Below are 23615 nucleotides of genomic sequence, written 5' to 3' on the forward strand. Positions count from 1 at the left end.
GAAACCGCTCATTGATTTCACCATGAGGTCAATGGTGACTTTAAAAGTTAGAGTTTAATGGCTTTGATAGGAGAAAACTGAGGATGCATCATCAACATTGTAGTTACTCCACAATACTAACCTAACTGACAGAGTGAAAAGAAGGAAGCTTGTACACAATAAAAATATTCCAAAACATGCATCCTGTTAGCAACAAGGCACTAAAGTAATACTGCAGAAACATTTTGCAAATCAATTACATTTTTGTCCTGAATACAAAGTGTTATGTTTGTGGCAAATCCAATACAACACATTAATGATTGCTACTCTCCATATTTTCAAGCATAGTGGTGGCTGCATCATGCTACTGTATGGGTATACTTGTAATCGTTAAGGGCGGGGAAGTTTTTCAGGATAAAAAATAAACAGAATCGAGCTAAGCACAGGCAAAATCCTAGAGAAAAACCTGGTTCAGTCTGAATTAAAGAATAATGGTGTGGAAAGCTCTTTGTGACTTACCCAGAAAGACTCACAGCTGTTATCACTGCCAAAGGTGCTTCTACAAAGTATTGATTCATGGAGTGAATACTGAAGTACAATTTCAATACATTTGCAAACATTTCTAAAACCATGTTTTCACTTTGTCGTTATGAGTTATTGTGTGTAGATGGGTGAGAAATTGGTTTATTTAATACATTTTGAATTCAGGCTGTAACACAACAGAATGTGCAATAAATCAAGGGGTATGAATACTTTCTGAAGGCACTGTATGTCACGAAAGACCTGGTGTTCTTAATGTTTTGTTCACTCAGTGCACATTACATGCTTACCCAACAACTTACTCAATACGGATGTTCTCATAACTGTCCTAATATTATAAGTATTATGAGTTGTGTTATGTGCTCTTAGCTGTTCGATGATGCATCTGACCTCAATAACAGAGGGTGAATCACGTCTCCAGCAGGGTACCCCATCATCAGCTTAACATAGCATCACTCTTTATGCCAATGTATGCTATGGCACTGCTAGACATATGCTGCAATCAAATGTGACATATTACATTTAGAAACATGACAGAGGACACATTGGAATAGAGTGATTTAATAATCTCTCCTTCTGGAGAAACAGAGATATTAAGTATTATATATAATTCTATGTAAATTAAAACATTCAGGTACATTTTCATCATATAAATTATTGTTCCGGAAAATGGTTGAAAATGATTAATATCGACAGCTTTATTAATTCTTTCAAATAAGATATTTTGCTTGTGGAGCTTACAGACAACCCAAAACATGTTTAAAAGAAGTAACTAAGTAAATCTGTGTTTCACTGAATAGATATTTGTGAAAAATCCATAGTTCAACAATTTTAACAATGCTGGTTCTATTGGAAGCTGGATTGCGTGCAGACATGCAGACTAGACTGAATGGCCAGGACTCATTTAGGTCACTGTGTATAGGGGAGGATAGGGGTAAGTTGCTCCTACCTCTCTAAAGTTGCTTTTGTGTGTGTCTCACCAGGGAGAGACAGCACTATGTGGGGTGGCCTCCTCAAGCACTATTGTCGTGAAGAAATACACATGATGCTTCATAGGGCACAGCCCAGGGGGCGTTTTCTGCCTCCATGCTCAAAATAACAAATAAAAGAGAAATAAAAAAAGAGGAGAGGCCAATGAAAACCAGGGTAGTTGTCGTTTAAATTGTTGTGCAATTCCGAGGCTATGAAGCGATTGCATGTCTTGGGATAAAAGAGAGTGATTTTGGTGGAGCAGTGAACATTGAATCACTTTCATGCCAAATTGATGGACCAGGGTATGGGCTTAGAGTTCACCCCTTGGGTATATGTGCACTGGGCTTGAAGGAGGTGTCTGGCTAATGCTTGATCAGCCACAGACCAAAAGAGTCAAGGAGTCAGAGGAATGGGGTCTGCCTCACAAACTAGCTGGCTGACCTCCAAAGACATAATAACAAGAGAATGGGCGGTCATTTAAGTCACATCACAACCTTTCAGGATTTTTGCTTCACTCCTCAATTGCCCAGAAGTTGTTTGTGGTAATTGTGAGGTAAAACTAGTGGTCATTGTGGGTAATAGCAGAGAGTAAATGTGTTGAGGTAGCTTAAAGAGCAGGAAAGTGAGGAAATGAGGAAAGGAACAACAGCTGAATGCATTCAACTGAAATGTGTCTTCTGCATTTAACCCCTCTGAATAGGTTGTATTTCTATGCAAACATAAGAAATGTTATCCTACTACGTTATTTTCTTTGAGTTTCTAAAAGTATTCCGAATACACAGTTTCTTCTGGCACCTGATGTATTATCCATATTTATTTATTTTTTATTTTTAAATAAACATATTGTCCTTATTGTGAAAAGATCGGTAATGTTGTAGTATTTACTTCCCGTGTTCACAGTGGGTTGATACTCAGCTGTGGGGGCTGCTTTCATATTAGATATTATACTGCTGACATGTTCAAAGCGGTGTGTTGGCATAACTAATTAATAATTGACCAAAATGTCCCTTTTGAGAAACAAGCAAGGGCAAAACTGTGCAATCAAAACAAATCTAGGAGTAAAGAATATTGTAGTCTAGACAACATAATCAATACAGGCACAGTCAAGTTACTTGATCCCTCTGATTGGATATTAGGTAGAGCCCAAGCCTTGACTCCTCTCTCTGATTGGGTATTGGGTGGAACCCGAGCTCGGCTCATTGGCTATTTGTCTCACTGTCCTTTGTGTGCATTTATGCCACAGAGGATAAAGCATTAATGCTGTCCAAAAGCAAATTAGCTTTTCAGGAAGATATTTTGCATTATTTTGCATTCAAGGTTTTCGAGACTCACATACCCCCACAATAGCAAATGATGGCCCACTTTCTAGGAAATGCATACAGCACAATGATTGGGAACCTAAAATAGACACAGCCTCTCTCCATCCCTCCCCATGCCTCCCGAGTCCGTCAGAGTGTTCCAGACCATTTCTGTCTGTCCACAAAGGGAGGGAGAAACCAACCCAGGCATCATCCTCTTTTACTGGCTTCCTGCCTGCCTGTCTGTTTTCATAGAGCTCAGTGCAAGTTTGTGACTGTAAGGAAAAGCAAGAGAGAGAGAGAGAGAGACAGAAAGAGAGAGAGAGAGACAAACAAAGAGAGATAGAAAGAGACAGTGAGAGAGATAAAGAAATAATCCAAGCAAGTAAATTTCGATGTTATTATTAGTTTCCATTTCATAAATATTGATCTGGGGTAAATGTTTTCTCCCCCCTCCTATGATTAGTCCTGGCCCGTGAACCGTAGCAGCAGCATGCAATCCACGGTGGAAGATCAGACAATGGTCTGTAATTGTGTCTAATCTGTAATCCGTGTATGAGGCACTATCTTAAATCGCGACACAAGCCGAAGAATTGGCCGTCAGGAAGGAAATGAAGCTTGATACTGCTGCTGATGCGCCTGTCCTACTTTTCTGTTCCAAATCGGTTCATCTTAATGGAATAGCAATGTGTTACTCATGTCAATGAAAGCCATCCATGTTCATATTTGCTCACAGGTGTAAATGCATTCTGAATAGACTGTCAATATGAGCAGATACTACATACTGTAGAGTACACACATAAACATAAACATAAAACATCTACTCTCTCAGCTGAATAGGTACATCATCTAACTGTATGTACATTACCTCCAATTGCTTTGAAAAAAATGGCCCAAAAAATATATTAATTACAATTTTCAATAAACAATCATCAATCCATTTGTTTTTTCAACAACCATTGATGGTGTCCATGACGACATGTTGTCTGAACCACTGAAAGTAGTTCCGTCATATCCATTGTGATGAAGTGTTGAGGAGTATCATTTGCTGATAGTTACAGAATCGATGGCTGTCTCATTATAACAAAAGGCCCTCTTTGTGTGAAACAGAAAGATAATCCCTAGATGTAGATAATCGAGTCCAGGGCAAGCGTGTCATCATTATCATCATGATCTGTTACAGCATTATCAGTGTGTTTGTATCTGGGGTGCACCATTTTTATACCCAACCAATTACTTTTGTCCAGGCACTAGCCACTGTCTTTCATATATTCCTACCTCATCTGTCTACCTTTTGTTTAGACCTAACCTTTTCTGTCTCTCTGTGCTATTACACATTAGTGAAGGTCAGCACTGATTTGGTTCATCTTTCCCCACCCATTCCTGCAACCTTACCATTTACAGTTTAGTCATTTAGCAGACACTCTTATCCACATACAGGAGCAATTCGAGTTAAGTGGCTTGCTCAAGGGCACATCGACGGATTTTTCAACTAGTCTGCTCGGGGTTTATGAACAAGCAACCTGTCAGTTACTGGTCGAACGCTCTTAACCACTAGGCCACCTGCTTTCCCTATTTCATAGCTATTATCCAACTTGTTAAATATGTTAGCACTGTGAATAAACAGATACAGAAACCGGTAAAAGACATTGCAGTAATCTGCCTGGTAGTACCTCAGGATCATTACACCAACCCCCAGCTACTAACAAAGCTTTGATCTTTGATGTAAACAAAATGCAGCAAATTCCCAAGAGTCCTACATATGAAATTGCATGCATACATATATATACATCTTCCTTTTGGGAAATCTTTGAAGTTCATGGCCTGGTATCTGTAGATTATTCTATAAGTATTGGTTTTACATATAATGTACTGTGTATGCGAAGTCGCCTGTAAACCTCCTCCAGATTGGCTATGAATCATACTCCAAAATATTTCAAAGTGAACCCGTACCAATGTCTTAAAATAAATGAGAATTCAAGGACGAGAAATGCATACTTACACACTCACACATACTTACATTGACAACTTAACACACACATACATACACAAACACATACACATGACACATACACTACATACGCCCACACACACTTAACATGCACACACGTGTGTACTGAAGCAACACACACTCTCATACACACACAACGTACACTTTCACACTCACCATACACTGCTGCTAGTCACTTTACCCCTACCTGTACAGTATGTACAGTACATATCTACCTCAATTACCTCGTACCCCTGCACATCGACTCGGTACTGGTACCCCCTGTATATAGCCATGTTATTTTCTACTCCATATATATGGCCATGTTATTTTCTACTCCATATATATATATACATGTTATTTTCTACTCCATATATATATAGACATGATATTTTCTACTCCATATATATATAAATATAGCCATGTTATGTTCTACTCCATATATATAGACATGTTATTTTCTACTCCATATATATATATAGCCATGTTATTTTCTAGTCCATATATATATATAGAGATGTTATTTTCTACTCCATATATATATATACATGTTATTTTCTACTCCATATATATATATAGACATGATATTTTCTACTCCATATATATATATAGCCATGTTATTTTCTACTCCATATATATATAGAGAGATGTTATTTTCTACTCCATATATATATATACATGTTATTTTCTACTCCATATATATATAGACATGATATTTTCTACTCCATATATATATAGCCATGTTATTTTCTACTCCATAAATATATAGACATGTTATTTTCTACTCCATATATATATGGCCATAGTATTTTCTACTCCATATATATAGCCATGTTATTTTCTACTCCATATATATATACGCATGTTATTTTCTACTCCATATATATAGCCATGTTATTTTCTACTCCATATATATATACACATGTTATTTTCTACTCCATATATATATATATATACACATGTTATTTTCTACTCCATATATATATATATACACATGTTATTTTTTCTATTCCTATTCCTATTTTTGTCAATATTGTTTATTTTTTTAATTAAAAAAATATATTATCTTTAACTCTGAATTGTTTTAAAAGGACCCGTAAGTAAGCATTACACTGTTCGTCTACACCTGTTGTTTACGAAGCATGTAATAAATACAATTTGATTTGATTTGTATGTGTTTAGACAATTTCAATGTAGGATTGCAGAAGGGCGTCTAAGAGCGAGCTGAGTAGTGTGTGTGTTGGTCCCTGTGAGTGTGTGTGTGTTGGTCCCTGTGAGTGTGTGTGTGTTGGTCCCTGTGAGTGTGTGTGTGCCTTTGTTCATTCCTGGAAGCAGCATACACCTATACAATATCTATTTACCATATATCAACTAAAGGCAATATATTAACATATTTTCACACAATACTAATTCAGCACAACTAAATAAGTTATGGGGAAGAAAATACATGGGCTTGTTATCCTCACTATATTAATTATTGAACAACATAGTACTTGTGTGTTTTGTCCCTCAGGACCCTCTTCAACTCAATGCTAGAGCATGCTGTCTAAACATTCCCATAGCCTTGTGGGATCCTTGGCGTGCACCACAGTGAGTGAAGTAGCTAGCTAGCTAATGTGATGACCCTAGCGTTTTTTAAGACAATCTGAACACACACACACACACACACACACACACACACACACACACACACACACACACACACACACACACACACACACACACACACACACACACACACACACACACACACACACACACACACACACACACACACACACACACACACACACACACACACAGCATTTTCCTCTTGGAGCTAAGACAATCACCACCCACAGATCATTGCCTCTCATCATTGATCACCTTTTGGAACAGTTTAATGCTTTCATTGACACTCATTAGTTAATTAGGGTCAATCAACTGATGACCTCCGGGTACAAGAGGTTACAGACAAAGCTACTGCATGGACAGGATGTGTGTGTGCTTGTGTGCAACAGATCACTAATAAATTAAATAGAAACAGTGAATTAATGATCATTATCCTCGTAGAGCCACCTAATGAGTTAATTCAGCCATCTATGAAGATCTGTGAAGGAGATCAACCACTAAGCTGTTAGAAGTGTCCTAGGGTTTTATATATACAGTACCAGTCAAAAGTTTGGACACACCTACTCATTCAAGGGATTTTCTTTATTTTTACTATTTTCTACACTGTAGAATAATAGTGAAGACATCAAAACTATGAAATAACACTTGGGTGGCAGGTAGCCTAGTGATTAGAGCATTTGGCCAGTAACCGAAAGGTTGCTAGATCGAATCCCTGAGCTGACAAGGTAAAAATATGTTGTTCTGCCCCTGAACAAGGCAGTTAACCCACTGTTCCCTGGTAGGCTGTCATTGAAAATAAGAATTTGGTCTTAACTGACTTGCCTCGTTAAATAAAGGTAAAAATATATAAAATGACAGCTTTGCACACTCTTGGCATTATCTCAACCACCTTCATGAGGTAGTCACCTAGAATGCATTTAAATTATTAATAGGTTAAAAGGCCTTGTTAAAAGTTCATTTGTGGAATTTCTTTCCTTCTTAATGCGTTTGAGCCAATCAGTTGTGTTGTGACAAGGTAGGGGTGGTATACAGAATATAGCCCTATTTGGTAAAATACAAAGTCTATATTATGGCAAGAACAGCTCAAATAAGCAAAGAGAAATGACAGTCCAACATTGTTTTAAGACATGAAGGTCAGTCAATGCAGAAAATGTGAAGAACTTTGAACGTTTCTTCAAGTGCAGTCGCATAAAACATCAAGCGCTATGATGAAACTGTCTCTCATGAGGACCGCCACAGGAAAAGATGACACAGTTACCTCTGCTGCAGAGGAAAAGTTCATTAGAGTTACCAGCCTTAGAAATTGCAGCCCAAATAAATGCTTCATAGAATTCCAGTAACAGACACATCTCAACATCAACTGTTCAGAGGAGACTATGTGAATCAGGCCGTCATGGTCGAATTACTGCAAAAAAAAACACTGCTAAAGGACACCAATAATAAGAAGAGATTTGCTATTTTAGTATTCCACGCCATCCCTTTCCTGTCAACTCCTGTGTGTCTTTCTGTGGTTGTTATTGTGTGTTGTCTTGGTCTCTGTGGGGAGTATATAGCCTGCCTCCAAAATGGCACCCTGTACTTTATATAGTGCATGACTTTTGACCAAGGCCCATAGGCAGGTGACAAAAACACACTGCCTTTTGTCTCTCTCCTTTCCTCATCTGGTTGTCAGTTGAAGAGAGGTAGGTGTGTATTTTTTATTATCAGAGGGGGAGTGGAAGGAATGCCTCATCAAGACACTTTCCATTTATCTCCACATGTCTAGGTGTCTAGTTTAGAAAATAATAGTCAGTTCAGCCAATTCAGCCTCTTCGAACACAGGTTGACGTTTGGTGAAGAACGTTATTGGTACATGCTGATCTGATTAGTTTGGGGCTATTCTTGTATGCCACTCAACAGGCCAGAACAGACTGAAGTAGACAACAGCAAAGAAGAAAATATGAATAGCCCATTGCATTGTAGCGGCAGCAGAAGAAGAAAATATGAATAGCCCATAGCATTGTAGCGGCAGCAGAGGAAGCATCAGCAACAGTCTCAGGAAAAGGCCAGGGTGGACAGTGAAAGAAAATGTGAGTAAATAAATAGAGAAAGGGAGAGCGAGGGTGAGACCGATAGCAGACAATACTTAGTCAAAGCCTCCCAGATAGCACTCTGTCTCACTACACCCCCCACTTCCCATCCTCAGCAGAGATCAGACAGACAGCATCCTGTCTCACTGCATCCCCCACTCCCCAATCCCAGCAGAGATCAGACAGACAGCATCCTGTCTCACTGCATCCCCCACTCCCCAATCCCAGCAGAGATCAGACAGACAGCATCCTGTCTCACTGCATCCCCCACTCCCCAATCCCAGCAGAGATCAGACAGACAGCATCCTGTCTCACTACACCCTCCACTTCCCATCCTCAGCAGAGATCAGACAGACAGCCTCCTGTCTCACTGCATCCCCCACTTCCCAATCCCAGCAGAGATCAGACAGACAGCATCCTGTCTCACTGCATCCCCCACTCCCCAATCCATGCAGAGATCAGACAGACAGCACCCTGTCTCACTGCATCCCACTTCCCATCCTCAGCAGAGAGGCTAAGAGAGACTCCTGATAGAACCCTCTGTGGCAATGATGGATCCAGCCCTTCGCTTCACTGTATTATCACACCAGACCAGCTCTGTGACTAGAGAGATTAATCATACAGGTGTCTGCAACAGGGACACCCAGGTAGCCAAGAGAACAGACAACCAGGTGACTGAGAAGGCCATAGGAGATCAATGACTGAAGGGTTGGTAAAGTAAAAGCAAATAAATGGAACAAAATGATGTGTCATGTCCATGTTATGGCAGTAACAAGCTGAATTTAAGTATAATTTATTTGAAATTACTCTATTTACAGTAGATGTATTGTCAAATCAAAGGCAGTAGGGCAGAAAAAAGGATTATATTAATCTCTAATGCTCTTGTTTGCTCTCAGAATGAAGGGAGGAAAGAGAACATTTGTAGTGGCGTTCATTGGGCTCTTATCAGACTGAATTTCAGGCATTTTAGTTTCTTCAATCCCAGTCATTAAAAAATGATAAACTATAACACAGCTATAATTAGCCACCACAACCCACATACATATTTGCCCCTCTGATTATGAACAAACAGTCCAGCTAGCCGCATTCTCAAATTAACTTAGTAAACACTGCACTCCTAAATGGTCCAACTCTCATTCATGAGTTTGTTTCATTAGCTAGCTGTTTTATATATTCTGTGCAGAGAAACAGAGAGAGATTTCTTAATTTGCTGAAAATAGCAATAGCAAGAATTAGGAAGCTGTCTTTAGATAACAATACTATGGTACTATAATGTTATTGATTAATAATTTGTTCAACAATTACACGTTAGACTACAGTACATTGGCTTCACATAAGCCCATGACTTGGGTTTATTTCTTTCCCCTGTGAGCAGTTTGCTTTGGACCGCCAAAATGGCGGTCCGAAAGGGCTTCCCCCTGAGAAGGAACCTCTAGCCGGGGTGCCAGTCTGTTTCTGCTCTCTTGCCAACTCCATACGAAATCACCCTGCATTAACATATGTGGAACCAGGCTAGTGAACCTCTTACCTCTGCCACCAACTAATTTACATCCAAATAGCCAATTAGCCCCTCCATTTTACCAGTACGTCCCAGGTTACTCCAGGTGTAATGGCCTTCTGTTTTGGGATGGGAGCCATGTCCAACAGACGATGGAGGCGGCCAATGTGTGTGTGTTTATGTGTGTGTGTGTGTGTGTGTGTGTGTGTGTGTGTGTGTGTGTGTGTGTGTGTGTGTGTGTGTGTGTGTGTGTGTGTGTGTGTACCTGCGTGAATGCGAGCCTTGGTCCTTTTGTTTGTGTGTGTGTGTGTGGCCTATTTCATTCCCACTCCTTCAAACACACCAGATGGTTTGGTTCCAGTTGAATTGGCTTGTATTGACAGACCGTGTCTTGATCTGGGGCCTTCAGAAAGAGGAAAGGACAGAACCTTGGCGAACTATAGATTTACAGAGAGAAACGTAGGGTTCCTCCCAAATGACATACTGATGACATACTGCCCTGGCACTGCTGTCGTCTCCCCTAGGGAATGTCCTTGTATGTCAAGTTATGTCAAACCCTTGGAGGGAGGTTCAGGATAAACTTAGCTATGCTGATGAGTCATTGGGTGATGTCTCAATGTTTTACTTCATAATCACTGCTTTTTGCTTTTTCATTTGGTCTCTGCAGTTATATTATGACTGTTTTAGTGGGTCTCTGTCTCACTTCATAAATAGATACATTGTAGTTTTGAGTGTATCTCAATCTCCCAACTACCAGTGTAAAACAATGGGTAAATGTTGTTTCCTCACAGGCTGAATGAATAAAGTATCATAGACAATGTTTGGTCATCATTTCTGAGTGATCCTTTCATTGACAGACGGTTCTGTATGGCTCAGTTGGAAGAACATGGTGCTTGCAACGTCAGAATTGTGGGTTCAGTTGGTTCTTCGAGGCAGAATGGTCCTTCCTGTAGCTACCTTTCTCATCCACTACAGCATAGTATAGTGTTCCTGTGACTTCCAGAGTGCTGAATATAGCAGTAGTTCAGGTGAAATGAATAACTAAGCTATCAGAGAATATTAAGCAATAATTTCAGATTGATCCAGTTGTTGCCAGCTGTACAGTAAAGTATATTATCTCTGTGAATGCAAGTGTGTTATAAATAGCTGTTGTTAAGGTGAAATGATAGCTCCTTAACACAGCTGTGTCTGAAGGCCCTAACTGAAGAGAGACTACTAAATATTGCACTGTACAGATCGGTTCTATTACTGTTGAATCCCCCCCGCCCCCCCACCCCCACCCCCCTGCCATCGTACCTTTAGGTTATATGGCATCAATTTAGATGTTCTAAGAAAATGTATTGCTTCCCACCTCGCCTCTTCGATACTGAAATGGGTTGGAGGTTGATAGTAGGGAAGGAGATGTGAGGGTAGACGATGGTAATCCCTTTCCATATATGCGACTCGACTCTGTCATTTCAATTTTGCAATTTCATAGTCATCCAGGTCTTTCACCTGTGAAAATTGCTACTTTTGAAGTCTGAAGTAAGAAAGAGTTGTCATGGTGGAACTTACATAAATGTTTTAAAAGGTTGACAGATAATGATAATTGAGAAGGTGGTGGGTAGATTACTCTTGAAGAATACTGGTTGCAGGTGGAATAAAGATGGCTGGTCGGTTAATGTTTTTGACAGGCCATGGAAGCATTTTTGACTGCAGTCCTGAAATAGAGATTGCGTTGGAAATAGGATCAGCCTGAGATATAAGTATCACAACAATGTAACCAACTGATTTTAGAGGAGGCTGTACCTACTACATCTGCTAAAAATCATAGACGAGGACATTTGACTGAATTTTTACAAACCAATCAACCAGTAGTAATACTCCAGATTCTTTATGTTTTATTAAACCATGGTGAAGCTGTGTTTGAAAGATACATCTAAAACTTTATCAAATTCATTAGAATGATAATTGTCTCTGAAATGACGGTTGCAGATTGTCCTTAAAAGTGACAAATCACACACCACCCACTAAGTCATTTTGAATAGTGTGCCCTATATTTGGAATCAAACACTATTGGTCTGAGACTGAGGATGACCTAGATTCATGCTGGTGCTTTACAATGATTGAAGATCTAACTTCAACTAGCTTTTGAACAAACACAGACACACACATTGACAGAAGACCTGACTTTAACCACAAGCTCTAATCATTTATTTTCCTGCCATATTATCTTCTTTTATCTTCTATATAATTGCAGGAGGCAGTCTGGAGTCACACAGTCACACACGGGTCTGATACGATAACGTTATTGTCCATTTACATGGAAATTCGTTTTGTGAAGTCAGCATTCAAATACACTAAATCAATACAATATAATACAACAATACCAGGAGGAATATATCTTCATCAACAATTTATTATCTTCATTGTTTAGTGTTCACTATTTTCTGTGAAAAAGCAGATGAGCAAACTTTAGACAGGTAGTCTGGTGCAAAGGTCCTACGCCTGACAACAGTATCGTCCATAGCTTTTAGAGAGAAAAAATATAAATGACCAGCAAAAAGTCAATAGCCTAGCTCTCCCTCACCCTGAGAGACCTTGGAGGGTGTTTGTAGTCAACACTCTGTTTTTTTTCTTCCTTTGAAGGTTGTGTCCACACACACACACACACATACACACACACACACATACTTGTGCATCCCTAGTTCCATCTCGAGTCTCTGCATTGCAGTAGGAAATTTCATCGGGGGTCTGTTAGGCTTGAGTAAATAATTGAAGATAGATAACCACATAGGCTTAGTGACACTCCAGTCTCCTATCAAATATTGCAGGGAGTTAGAAAGAGTAGGTTATCAGGGGATGTACGCATCAAGTGTCTCTGACCTAGGATTAGGTACTCCCAGTATATGTAATATTATTAATTGTGTTCCCAAAAAACGATCTTAGATCAGCATGCTTGATACATACAGCCCCATATCTCAAACCTGAATTAGCACACTTATCGTGCTTCCAGGTGCCTGGAATGCTGGAGTTTCTTCTTCCTGTTTAGACACAGGATAGGTCATCATTGTTTTATTTTATACACTTCAGAAGGGTTTAGGAACTGGTGCAACACGAGTCAAACTGTTGTCCATTATTTTTCCTCTCTGTTCATCTGTGACAGAGAACGCTAAGCTTTCATTGAGCATCTCCTCAGCAACCGCTCAGGGTTGTCTGTGGCGCGTTGGCAACGGTTCTATCTCCTTCAAAATTAGTGAGCGCACAGAATGGTAGAAATGATTAAAAAGTGTGTTGTTTGTCAGCATTGAAGCCCCCGTGCTTTTTTCCTCTCACAATAACAGAGAAGTGCCTCCGCTTTGGTGCTTTGAGGGGGCTGTTTGGAGGCTGTTCTGCATGGTTAGCGATGTGATGAGCAATTCCCATTAACAGCAGCAGTGTGAAAAACAGCCTGGATAATAATCAAGCCTCCCAAAACAGTGTTTTAATCCCAAATGGCACCCTTTTTCCTATTTGTGCTATGGGCCCTGGCCAAAAGTAGTGGGATAAACAGGTTGCCATTCGGAACACAAGCAGGACTTTCTCATTTAGCTCATTGGAGGCCGGCACTGTAATAGCAATGTGTTGAAATTAATTCTCTGGATGTTCTTGTGAATCAAAGCCCCATCAGAACTCACAAAATAAAGCACCCATGTACATGACAGAACATGGATGAATTAATGTGTATAAATTAATAGCTTGAATGGTTTTGATGGTGCATCATTCTCCTTGAGTTTACATTAGCTTGTTCTGTCTGTCTGTAGCGTATCAGGGGAATCAAATTGTGGCATTTCTCATGGGAACAGACTATAACAATATCATGAGCTACAATAACCGAAGGGCGTAGGTCTATTTAATGTTGTTCAAATTGAGTTTTATTGTATTAAATAAAGAGTAAAAGAGATGTACAGCACATAGTAAAAAGTTAAAGCAGAGCTAAGTATGCCTGCCGTACACATCATTTGGCAGTGGAAAAGTCAGTGTGACTATGTCCTTTATTAGTTGGCATACAGTTAGCAACTCCATGGCAGCTGTCCTCTCTGCTGTGTGACATCCCAGTGACCTCTCACCTCTGACCTCTTGACCCTAATCTCAGGTGGGTGGTGATAGTGGTTGTGTAGCTGATCAAACACAAGCACACGCACACACACACACACACACACACACACACACACACACACACACACACACACACACACACACACACACACACACACACACACACACACACACACACACAAATCCCACACACAAAGATCCAGAGGTAGAAGTGGTGCTGGTGGGGGTGTCGCCCAAGGCCTGTGACGGTCCAACATTGACAGATGGAGGAGAAAGTGATGCGGCAGACCCACAGTGGCCCGGGACCTGAGAGGTACACTCGTAGCGACAGTCCAAATCCATCACCTCGTTCTCCCTCATTAACGGCTTTTATTGAACCTACCCTTCAGAGGGACTCTGTAGCGACACCCCTGCTGGCATGCACACATACACACACACACACACATGTCGGTACACATACACACACACACACACACACACACACACACACACACACACACACACACACACACACACACACACACACACACACAGAGACAGACAGACATTGCCTACAACCTACTCTCACTGCTCTGTACTGGACAAACACATAACCTGTCCTACTCCCTCTGTTAGTCCTCCAACTCAGTTTACATAGTGTCCAATGCTATACTGAAATAACTAATTTACTCTGTTTTTAGACACTAACCCAAACCCTATCCAAAACCTTAACCCTTACCTTAACCAGTCTGAATGAATGGCTAAACTTTAATCAAAATGTAACATTTATCCCCCCTGGACAAACGTTTAATACTGAAGTGAGACTGTGAGATCTTGTTGGATTTCCTGCTATACACCTGCCATATCCTTTGTAATTATTTTTATTACATTTTCTAAAGTTTTTTATTAATTTATCAACATGACATTACTTAACACTAACAACAACAAAAACATAACACTCAACAAGACAGCAAACAAGACAGAACCTTTCTAACATATATCAGTGGTTGAAATATTATACAGCAAAAAAAAACACCCATCATGTATATATTTTTTCTAATGTATGCCATAGCTTCTCACCCGCACATCCAGTCTCTTATATAACTAAAAAAGTGTTCCCATATCTTACAAAATGTCCCTTTCCTCTTCTGTAATTTTGCTATCATTGATTCATAAGATGAACAATCTTATAATGTGTACATTTCCCTCTTGTATCCCTAGTACACCACCCTACATTGGAAACAACATTTTTCCATACATCCTCCTCAATGTCACGACTAAAATCCCTCTGCTAAATCAACCTTAAATTCTCACAGTTTCCATATTGTGCATGTGAGACTTTTATAAAATACTGAAGCGGGGTGTGATTTTCCTGGTAACATGAAATATTGTTCTAACAAGTTTTTATCTCTTTGGAGGTTAATACTCATAAGAGACCCCATGGAGCTCCTTAATTGTAAGTATTTCCAGAAATCTCCCTTATCTGGCAAATAAAATGCTCCCTTCAGGTCCTGATAGGACATAAGCACTCCTTTCTCATATTGATCCCTAGTGCATGCAGGCCTTGTCTAAGCCATACCTCCCAGATAAATTCATGTTTTCCTATGCAAACCGATAGCTTGTGCCATATGGAAGAATATTTTTGTTTATACTGGGAAATTCCAAACATCTTATGAATCTCAACCCATACCTCTTGGGAATGTTGTAGGATTGGCTGTCTCTCAATCCTTTTTTGTGATTAGTCCTCAATAGGCTTCAACGGGTCTGTGATAGACCTCTCAATCTGAGTCCATCCCAAATGGGAATCATAATTGCCCCAGTGTCTGGCCAATTTGGCTACTTCAAAGTATATGTTGTATAGTTCTACATTGGGTAATGCTAGTCTGCCGTTATCCCTTGGAGCATATAACTTGTTCATATTTATTTGGGGTTTTTACCCATCCAAAAGATAATCCTTAATCATTTGTTTGTACTGCTGAAATAAGGGAGAAATGGTCACAGGGAGCATCATGGACACATAATTAAACTGTGGGGCAATGACCATTTTAACAGTATTTATTTTACCCCATAAAGTAAGATTAAGCAACATCCATTTATCAAGATTTTCTTAATTTTTTTGTAGTAGTGGCATCATATTAATTTGCATAATATTCTGTAGTTCGTTACTCAATTTTATACCCAGGTATTTCATCCCTGATGGTACCCATTTGAACTGTAATGAAGTAATTGCAACAGGAGGACAGAATTTGGATACAGGCATACATAGCTTCTGACTTCTGCCAATTCATCTTATAACCAGATATCTGTGAGAACATGTCAATTGTGTTCAAAACAAAAAGCACTACGATATGTCATCAGAATATAAAAACAACTTATGCTAACTGGTGCCTCCCATCACTCCTTTGATTCCTGAATCAGCTCTGATTGCTGCTGCCAAGGGCGCCGAAAATAAATAGAGTAAAAAGGAGCGGTAAAAGGGGACTACCCTGCTGGGTTCCCCTCGACAGATTAAAAAAGGAAGAGATCTTACCATTTGTGAGGACTGTTGCTCTTGGATTGGAGTACAATACCTTTACCCACTTGATAAATCCAGAGCCAAAGCCAAACTTCTCAAGGGTATATGTTAAAAAGCCCCACTCCACCCTATTGAATGCCTTCTCCGCATCTAAGGAAAGGGCTGCCACCTGAGTGTCCTCTTTTTGACTCAGCCACATGAGGCGAAGCAAACGTCTAAGATTGTCTGTGGAGGTTCTACTTTTTACAAATCCCACCTGATCTGTGTGAATAATATGAGGTAAAACCTTCTCCAGCCTCGTGGCTAGTACTTTGGAAGGCACCTTACAATCAACTCCAATTAAACTGACAGAGCGAAAACTCCCTGGAACAGTGGGGTCTCTATCCTTCTTGAGAATTAATGAAATGAGTGCCTTATTAAAAGTGTCAGGTAGCTGCTCCAGTTCCAGAGCGTCTGCGTACACCCGTGTTAATATAAGAGCTAATACGTCAATATTCCTCTTATAATACTCAACTGGGAAGTCCTCTAATCCTGGTGACTTTCCAGACTTCATTGAGGTGATGTCTGTTCTTATCTCAGATTCTAGTATAGGAGCATCCAAATCCTTTATTGAATCAGGAGACATCCCCGGAAGCTCTATCTTTGAAAAAAGGCATTCAATTTAGCTGGGTTTAAGTTACATTCAGACTTATAAAGAGTCAAATAAAAGTCACAAAACAAATTGTTCATATCGTTTGTACCAGTCATTACCTCCCCACTTCCATTTTTGATAGCTGCTATTACAAAACTGGCATCCTTTTGTTGTTAGACAATAATTTACCTGTTTTTTCACCACTTTCATAAAAATTTGTCCTCAGCCGAAACATTGCATATTCAGCCTTTTTGTTATAGATCTCATGTAATTGAAACTTCAGATCGCAGACTTGTTTCAACAGTGACTCAGTATTTTTCTTGGATAACTCTTTTTCCAGCTCTTAAATTTGAGACTCTAGTTTTTCAACTCTTTCTCTATCTTCCCTTTTCTTTCTACTAGTGTGTGCTATTATCTTGCCCCTAACATATGCTTTGGTGGCCTCCCATACTGTACTCAATATGTCAGTGGAACCAATGTTTGTTTAAAAAAAAACTTGACATCTTCATTGAGGGAAAGATTAAATGTTTCGTCTTGGAATGAGGATGTATTCATCCTCCATCTAATGCTTTTCATAGCCATATCAACCTAAACTGCTAAACATAATTCCACTGTCACGTGGTCAGTCAAAGCAATAACCCCTATTTTACTATCTATCACATCTTTAGCCATACTTCTGGAAATTAGGAAGTAAACTATCCTGGAATGAGATTCTTGGTTACGTGAATAAAATGTATATTCCTTCACTCTAGGATTGACAAGTCTCCATATATCTACCAGACCCGAATCCCTCATTAATAGATGTATCGCTGCTCTGTCCCTTGGTACAGTTTTAGAATAAGTATTTTTATCAAGGATACCATCTTGAACCTGTTTAAAGTCTCCCGCCACCACTGTATTGTCACCAATGATTTCTCCCATGACCTTATTAACCTTATGGAAAAACCCAGTATCCTCCCTGTTTGGTGCATAAATATTACACATATTAACCTTATTACCATTTACCAGTGCCTCAACACAAGTAATTTTTCCTTCCTCATCCTTATGTTGCTTTAACATGACAAAATTAAACTATTTACTGTATGTACCAAAATTGCAACACCATGTTTTTTGCTATGAGCTATGAAATACCTGCCCAACCCAATCCCTTTTCAATTTAGCAGCCTCTGAATCAACCAAATGAGTTTCTTGGATGAAAGCTACAGCAGCTTGTTGGGATTTGAGATAACCTCAACATTTCTTCCTCTTTTTTTTCTTTTTTGGTTGGTGGGGGGGGGGGGGGGGGGGGGTCAGCTTTAATATTGCGGATAAATTGTTGCTTCCATCAATGTAATTGTCTGCATAATTTACAATCCCCTGTATATTTTGGGGGGTAAATATATATATATATACATACATCCATACACATACAGTTGAAGTCGGACGTTTACACACACCTTGGCCAAATACATTTAATCCTAGTAAAAATTCCCTGTCTTAGGTCAGTTAGCATCACCACTTTATTTTAAGAATGTGAAATGTCAGAATAATAGTAGAGAGATTGATTTATTTCAGCTTTTGTTTCTTTCATCACATTCCCAGTGGGTCAGAAGTTTACATACACTCAATTAGTATTTGGTAGCATTGCCTTTGAATTGTTTAACTTGGGTCAAACGTTTTGGGTACCCTTCCACAAGCTTCCCACAATAAGTTGGGTGAATTTTGGCCCATTCATCCTGACATACGTAGCTGGTGTAACTGAGTCTGTTGGACTGTGTTGTCCTTAAGCCATTTTGCCACAACTTTGGAAGTATGCTTGGGGTCACTGTCCATTTGGAAGACCCATTTGCAACCAAGCTTTAACTTCCTGACTGATGTCTTGAGATGTTGCTTCAATATATCCACATCATTTTCCTACCTCATCATGCCATCTATTTTGTTAAGTTCACCAGTCCCTCCTGCAGCAAAGTACCCCCACAACATGATGCTGCCAGCCCCGTGCTTCACAGTTGGGATGGTGTTCTTCAGCTTGCAAGTGTCCCGCTTTTTCCTCCAAACATAACGATGGTCATTATGGCCAAACAGTTCTATTTTTGTTTCATCAGACCAGAGGACATTTCTCCAATAAGTACGATCTTTGTCCCCATGTGCAGTTGCAAATTGTAGTCTGGCTTTTTTATGGCGGTCTTGGAGCAGTGGCTTCTTCCTTGCTGAGCGGCCTTTCAGGTTATGTCGATATAAGACTCGTTTTACTGTGGATATAGATACTTTTGTACTTGTTTCCTCCAGCATCTTCACAGGGTCCTTTGCTGTTGTTCTGGGACTGATTTGCACTTTTCGCACTAAAGTACATTCATCTCTAGGAGACAGAACGCGTCTCCTACCTGAGCGGTATGACGGCTGCGTGGTCCCATGGTGTTTATACTTGCGTACTATTGTTTGTACAGATGAACGTGGTACCTTCAGGTGTTTGGAAATTGCTCCCAAGGATGTACCAGACTTGTGGAGGTCTACATTTTATTTCTGAGGTCTTGGCTGACTTCTTTTGATTTTCCCATGATGTCAAGCAAGGAGGCACTGAGTTTGAAAGTAGGCCTTAAAATACATCCACAGGTACACCTCCAATTGACTCAAATGATGTCAATTAGCCTATCAGAAGCTTCTGAAGCCATGACATCATTTTCTGGAATTTTCCAAGATGTTTAAAGGCACAGTCATCTTAGTGTATGTAAACTTCTGACCAACTGGATTTGTGATACAGTGAATTATATGTGAAATAATCTGTCTGTAAACAATTGTTGAAAAAATGACTTGTGTCATGCACAAAGTAGTTTTCCTGACCGACTTGCCAAAACTATAGTTTGTTAACAAGAAATTTGTGGAGTGGTTGAAAAATTAGTTTTAATGAATCCAACCTAAGTGTATGTAAACTTCCAACTTCAACTGTATATACACTACCGTTCAAAAGTTTGGGGTCACTTAGAAATGTCCTTGTTTTTGAAAGAAAAGCACATTTTTTGTCCATTAAAATAACATCAAATTGATCAGAAATACAGTGTAGACATTGTTAATGTTGTAAATGACTATTGTAGCTGGAAACGGCTGATTTTTAAAGGAATATCTACATAGGCGTACAGAGGCCCATTATCAGCAACCATCACTCCTGGGATGCAATGGAAAATTGTGTTAGCTAATCTACGTTTTTAATCTTAAAAGGCAAATTGATCATTAGAAAACCCTTTTGCTATTATGTTAGCACAGCTGAAAACTCTTGTGCTGATTAAATAATCAATAAAACTGTCCTTATTTAGACTAGTTGAGTATCTGGAGCATCAGCATTTGTGGGTTCGATTACAGGCTCAAAATGGCCAGAAACAAAGAACTTTCTTCTAGAACTCGTCAGTCTATTCTTGTTCTGAGAAATGAAGGCTATTCCATATGAGAAATTGCCAAGAAACTGAAGATCTCTTACAATGCTGTATACTACTTCCTTCACAGGACTGTGCAAATTGGCCCTAACCAGAATAGAAAGAGGAATGGGAGGCCCCGGTGCACAACTGAGCAAGAGGACAACTATATTAGTGTCTAGTTTGAGAAACAGATACCTCACAAGTCCTCAACTGTCAGCTTCATTAAATAGTACCCGCAAAACACCAGTCTCAGTGTCAATAGTGAAGAGGCGACTCCGGGATGCTGACCTTCTAGGCAGAGTTGCAAAGAAAAAGCCATATCTCAGACTGGCCAATAAAAATAATATATTAAGATGGGCAAAAGAACACAGACAATTGACAGAGGAACTCTGCCTGGAATGCCAGCATCCCGGAGACGCATCTTCACTGCTGACGTTGAGACTGGTGTTTTGCGGGTACTATTTTTGAACCGGCTTCATTTTGCGTGTAAATTCATAAACCATGTGCCATGGAATCGGTACATCGAAAAGTATAACATTTCTTCCTCTTAATAGGATTCTGTGAACCGTTGATATTCCATGAAATTATCTTTGTATATGTTTTAGACATTTATCATTTCTTATTGGGTGTTAGAATTATATTGAAAATCAATAATTTTCGATGCTGTCATGCTGTCATGCTGTCACATATGACAATCTCAACCTTTGTTAGATTTGACTGAGTAGCCAACTGGCTGATCCTTCAGTGACCAAAATAGCATTGTAGCTACAGTATACAGTCTGAAATAGACAAATAGCTAAATATTGTAGCTATTAGTTATCCAAATTGTCATTTCACAGTGTCTTTGCGATAGTTTGTCACACAGACACTGTCCCATATAGAACTCACCATCCAATATAGCTATGCCATCCATGCCCTTATTTCTTGCAGCACTTCCAGGTCACCTCTCTCTTCTCCCGATACATTCACTTCGCAGCGGCCAGTACTCTCTCTCTCTAGATCCCTGAGAAAGCGGATGATGATTGGTCTAGGCGGCTGATTCTCGCGTGGTATTGGTGCTAGGGAACATTGGACTCGTTGAAGCTCGGATTCGTCCAGATCCACCCCCAGAGCCTCCGAGATAATTAGTCTCACGCATTCCCGCAGCTTGCCATCCTCCAGACCCTCCTTGACCGCTAAAAGTCTTAAATTGAGGCGCCTGTCTCGGGTTAGCTGCGTTCTGTGGAGATCCTTACACAGTTTGGCGTTCTTCTCGACGTTCTTAATCAGTCAATCGTTGTCGTCCTCCAGCGTTGATATGCGACCCTCTGCCGCATCTCGCCTCTGTAATATGACCGATACATCTTCTTGCATATCCATCTGAGATTGTTTGACCTGAGAAACATCCAATTCAAGAGATTCAAGAATGGTTCTGACTCTACCCATTTCTTCCATGGCCTTCTATAGGGATGATTGCAAGGTCAACAACGAGCTGGATTCTATGTTCTGCCCGTTCAAAGTCATGCTTGCTGAAGTGCTAGCAACAGAGCTAAGGTTGGCCTTGTCAACCGCTGCGCTACGTGTACGTGTTGAAACTGATTTCAACGCAGACATTGTTGAAAAACAATTATACTAAATGTACTATTCTATCGAACTTTGAGGAAATTGGGAGGGTTTTATCGGGAGGCTCCGTTCAGACAACCACCTTGCTTCACAGCATCACGTGAATCCTCTCCTTTGTTTTTGATGATTTATCAAATCAAATCTTATTTGTCATATGCGCCGAATACAACAGGTATTACCTTACCGTGAAATGCTTACAAGTCCTTAAACAACAATGCAGTTTTAAGAAAAATAAGACTTAAGAAAATACGACTAAATAAAATAAAGTAAAAAAATAAAAGAGTAACAATACAAAACAATAACGAGACTATATACAGTGGGTACCAGTGCCGAATCAATGTGCGGGGGTGCAGGTTAGTCGAGGTAATTGAGGTAATATGTACATGTAGGTAGGGGTGAAGTGACTATGCATAGATAATACATAACAAGTAGCAGCAGAGTATAAAAGGGGGTAAGGGTCAATGCAAATAGTCTGGGTAACGATTTGATTAGCAGTTCATTAGTCATATAGCTTGGGGTAGAAGCTGTTAGGAAGCCTTTTGGACCTAGACTTGGCGCTCCGGTACCGCTTGCCATGCGGTAGCAGAGAGAACTGTCTATGACTACGGTGGCTGGAGTCTTTGGCAATTTTTGGATGGCAGGAAGCTTGGCTCCAGTGATGTACTGGGCCCTACGCACTACCCTCTCTAGCACCTTGCGATCAGAGGCAGAGCAGTTGCCATACCAGGTGGTGATGCAACCAGTCAGGATGCTCTTGATGATGCAGTTGTAGATGTTGTTTAGTATCTGAGGACGCAAATCATTTCAGTCTCCTGTGGGGGAATAGGCGTTGTTGTGCCCTCTTCACGACTGTCTTGGTGTGTTTGAACCACGATAGTTTGTTGGTGATGTGGAAACCAAGAAACTTGAAGCTCTCAACCTGCTCCACTATAGCCCCGTCGCTGAGAATGGGGGCGTGCTCGGCCCTCCTTTTCTTGTAGTCCACGATCCTTTGTCTTGATCACGTTGAGGGAGAGGTTGTTGTCCAGGCACCATAGTGCCAGGTCTCTGACCTCCCCATAGGCTGGCTCATTGTTGTCGGTGATCAGGCTTACCACCATGGTGTCGTCGGCAAACTTAATGATGGTGTTGGAGTCGCGCTTGGCCACGCAGTCATGGGTGAACAGGGAGTACAGGACGGGCCTAAGCACGCACCTCTGAGGGGCCCCACTGTTGAGGATCAGTGTGGCAGGATTGCCTACCCTTACCACCTGGGGGCGGCCCGTGAGTAAGTCCAGGATCAAGTTGCAGAGGGAGGTGTTTAGTCCCAGGTTTCTTAGCTTAGTGATGAGCTTTGAGGGCACTATGTTGTTGAACGCTTAGCTGTCGTCAATTAACAGCATTCTCACATAGGTGTTCCTTTTGTCCAGGTGGGAAAGGGCAGTGTGGAGTGCAATAGAGACTGCATCATCTGTGGATCTGTTGG

General features: G+C 40.3%; 1 protein-coding gene across 1 annotated transcript in view; it reads left to right on the forward strand.

The window, feature by feature from the left end:
- The window catches only part of LOC120029862 (neurexin-1-beta-like), a 99753-nt gene that overhangs the window by 20653 nt on the left and 55485 nt on the right, over window positions 1-23615 (forward strand). The window lies entirely within an intron of this gene.

Source organism: Salvelinus namaycush, chromosome 35 (assembly GCF_016432855.1).
Source record: "Salvelinus namaycush isolate Seneca chromosome 35, SaNama_1.0, whole genome shotgun sequence".
NCBI classification, from domain to species: Eukaryota; Metazoa; Chordata; class Actinopteri; order Salmoniformes; family Salmonidae; genus Salvelinus; species Salvelinus namaycush.